General features: G+C 36.4%; 1 non-coding gene across 1 annotated transcript; it reads left to right on the forward strand.

Annotated features, from left to right (window-relative positions):
- Positions 1–3,261: 3,261 nt before the first annotated feature.
- Positions 3,262–3,367, forward strand: LOC140859515 (small nucleolar RNA R71). Its single transcript, XR_012143053.1, has one exon. It is a non-coding gene; the product is annotated as a small nucleolar RNA R71 (small nucleolar RNA).
- The last annotated feature ends 297 nt before the right edge of the window (positions 3,368–3,664 follow it).

Raw genomic sequence — 3,664 nt, forward strand, 5'->3', positions numbered from 1 at the left:
CATTCCAAAAAGAAACTTTTATTTCTTACAATGACGTTTATATCCTTTTGGATTCTTTGCATAGTATCTTCATTTTCTATAATACCGTATGCATCTTTCTTTTATTTTAATTTTATTTTAAGTCTAATTTTCTTCAAACTTGAGTCTTTTTGATCTATGAATCAGACTCTTTGTATCGACGATCATCTTTCCTGTAAAACATAAAAAGAGTATCAAATTTTTAATAAATAAAATAAATTAAATATAATTTTTACTTTAAATGACATAAATTAAGTGTTTATCACATCCCCTAACTTGAATTTTGCTCGTCCTCGAGTAAAATAGATATATCAGAATTGTGCACCGACTCGATCTTGAATCAAAAGTTAGGTTAGGCATCCCAAAAGATAAACGATATCTGGTCAGACCATTAAAGAGATCTTTCATTGGATTATCAATTTGACCCAATTAGTGGCTGAGTATTAACTAAAAAAATTTCAAGAGCTTTCTTTCACCAACTCCCCACTTTACTCTTTAAATCCTCTACTTAATGTGAGAGGGATTTATTATCTTCTTGCAATTTAGTCCCCTTATTATCCCACTATTTTTTAACATTGGTCTACTTTTTACGCGAACCACAACACTTACTTAGTGAAGGAGCCCGATTACTCAGTAGAAAACCAATATTTTTTTTTTTAAAAAAGCATATTTTAAGGGAGAATTTTTTGCATACCTCGACCTTTCCACCCAATCTCTCATGAAGCAGATTCTTTATTGAGATCAGTAAGAAGAGGGTTATAGAATCACTCCTAAAATTTGGTCTAGTCTAAACCCTATCATTCATTGAGTTTTTTTAATAATTTATTCCTCAGTATCTCTAAAATTTTCTTGACCATTAATCATTCATTGATTAGGATGCCTAATTGACTCTTAATCAAAATAAAATTTGGATATACAAAACTAATTATTTCTGACCATACTCGAGGATTTGATTAATTGTTTCCCCCCCAACTTAATCTACATTATCCTCAATGGAGTAGGAAAGCAAAGAAAATAAAAGGAGAGAGTGCACCTGGGATAATTTTACTTCGGAAGTTGAAGATAGCTTCATTGATTAATAGGCTCTTGTTCTAAATTTCTGTAGCTGCAGTAAAGAAAAAAAAAATAAAATCATTGGGTTGCCTCCCAACAAGCGCTAAGTTTTACGGCTTCAGGCAGACGTCAAGTTTATTGACAGACTCTTCTATACAGAGCGGTCCTTTATTCTTAAAAAAATAAAGATCAGTTAAAATAAAATAAAAGAAATTTGGGTTGCCTCCCAAAAAGCGCTAAGTTTAACGTCTTCAGCCAGATGTCATATGCAATAAAATCAACAAAAGGTGGGCAATGGCTCATACTTGATTGTCCATGGAGGAGTAATTTTATCGTATGGTGTATCCAACAAGGTGTTAACTTCTTTCATATATCCCTCAAAGTCATACACTCCAAAGTGAGCCAAGCAAGTATCTAAGGGGTCTGGTGCTAGAATTGTGGGTGTTGCATCTTCTATAGTATCTTCTAGTGTATCTACTTCGAAGCAACTATCCATTGATGGTCCTTGAAAAATACCAAACATATTCAGTCTCAGTTTCTTATTCCCAAACGATACGTCCATGACACCTGTCCTACAATTAATGCATGCATTTGCCGTAGCTAGGAAGGGTCGTCCTAAGATAATGGGAATTTATCTTGGGTTGCCACTTAGTTCCATGTCGAGAATCAGAAAATCAACTGGAAAGTAAAACTCATCTACCTTGACCAAGATATCCTCAAGCATTCCACGTGATTCCTTAATTGATCTGTCGGCTAACTGCAGTGTGACTGATGTGGGTTTCAGTTCTCCGAATCTAAAAAGTTCATACACCGAACTAGGTAAAAGATTCACACTTGCCCCTAAGTCCAGAAGAGCTTTTTCAATGTGGTAATCTCCTATAACACAGAAAATGATGGGGGCTCCTGGATCCTTAAGCTTTGGAGGAGTGGCATGTTGGAAGACAGAACTAGCCTGTTCAGTGAGGCATATTTTTTTTGAAATTTGTGATCTAGATTTACGTTTTTAGGTGTACAAATTCTTCAAAAATTTGGCATAAACAGGGACCTGTTTGATTGCATCTAAAAGGAAAAGATTAATTTGGATTTGCTTAAACAATTTCAGCATCTCATCGAGTCTTCCTCCCTTCTTATCTGCAGGAATAGAGGCTTTCAGGGCATCTGAAAATGAGACTTTAGGCAAATAAGATGATTCCAGTGCAGTTGGTTCATTCTCTATTTTAAGATCCTCCTTGTTCTTGAGTGATTTGGCTTCGGTTAGAGGTTTAGGGTCGGTCTCATTGATTTTACTAGTGTGTTCAATCACCTTCCCACTTCTCAGAGTCATGATTGATTTGGCATGTTCAGAAAAAGCTTCTGGGGTATTAGAGCTCTCAATCACAAATTGCCCTCTTGGGTTGCTCTCGAGTTGGCTAGGTAATTTTTTTCTTTCTCTCCTACTGAATGCAGTCGCTAGTTGACCTATTTGGGTCTTTAGCTTAGCAATGGATTGTGTGTGAGAGTTAAGGATCTGAGTGTTGACTTCTAATCGTTCTAGTACTTTCAGAACTTTTTCCTCAAAAGCTGAACTGTGACCAGTAGTAGACGGTTGAGAAATATTTTGAAATTGATGGTATGGTCCATGCCTATATGTTGGGTCCTGATATTGAGGTCGAGGTGCGGTAGGGCCAACCACTGGTTGTGGTCTCCAGGAAAAATTTGGATGGTTTCTCCAGCCGGGGTTATAAGTGTTCGAATAAGGATCGTTTCCTGGTCTGCGAGCTTGTTGGACTTGAGCTTGTTGAACCTGCTCGTGCACAAACTCAGAAAATTGAGGTGCGACTGGGCATTTACTAACAAAATGGTTCGGACTTGCATACAATGCACAAACTTCTTGGATTGGGTTAGGTGGAATTGGGGATTATCCAGTATTTAGAAGACAATCTAATTTTTGAGACAGTTCATCTACCTTATGATGGATATCTATGGCATTTCCTACTTCATATATTCCATCTCTCTTTGGGTTTAACATGGGTTTATCTCTAATAGAGGCAGACATATGATGTAATAAATTTTTACTTAAAATTTCAAACAGTTGCCATGCCTCATCCTCACTTTTCAGCATGAATGTCCCACCGCATGATGCATCGATCATTTATCGATGTCTTTCAGAGAGCCCATCATAAAAATATTAGATTAACTGCCACTTGGGTACAGCATGGTGGGGACATTTTCTAATAAGGTCCTTTAATCTCTCTCATGTTTCATGAAACATTTTTCCATCTAATTGGAAAAAACTAGTTATGGCTTTCCTTATTTGATTAGTTTTTTCTATGGAAAAATATTTCTTGAGAAACTCTCCTTGCAGCTGGTCCCAGGTTGATATAGTCATGGAATCCAAAGTATGTAGCCAGTATTTTGCTTTGTCCTTAAGTGAGAAAGGGAATAATTTTAACCTAAAAGCATCATCGGAGAAGTTGTGAATTTTGACAGTTGAGCATATCTCAAGAAATTCTTCAAGATGTTTATAAGGGTCCTCATTACTAAGTCCATAAAATGAATGTAACATTTGGATTATACTGGACTTAATTTCATATTGAGTGGCCTCCACAGGGGG

The sequence above is a fragment of the Elaeis guineensis genome, chromosome 7 (genome assembly GCF_000442705.2).
Source record: "Elaeis guineensis isolate ETL-2024a chromosome 7, EG11, whole genome shotgun sequence".
Classification (NCBI taxonomy): domain Eukaryota; kingdom Viridiplantae; phylum Streptophyta; class Magnoliopsida; order Arecales; family Arecaceae; genus Elaeis; species Elaeis guineensis.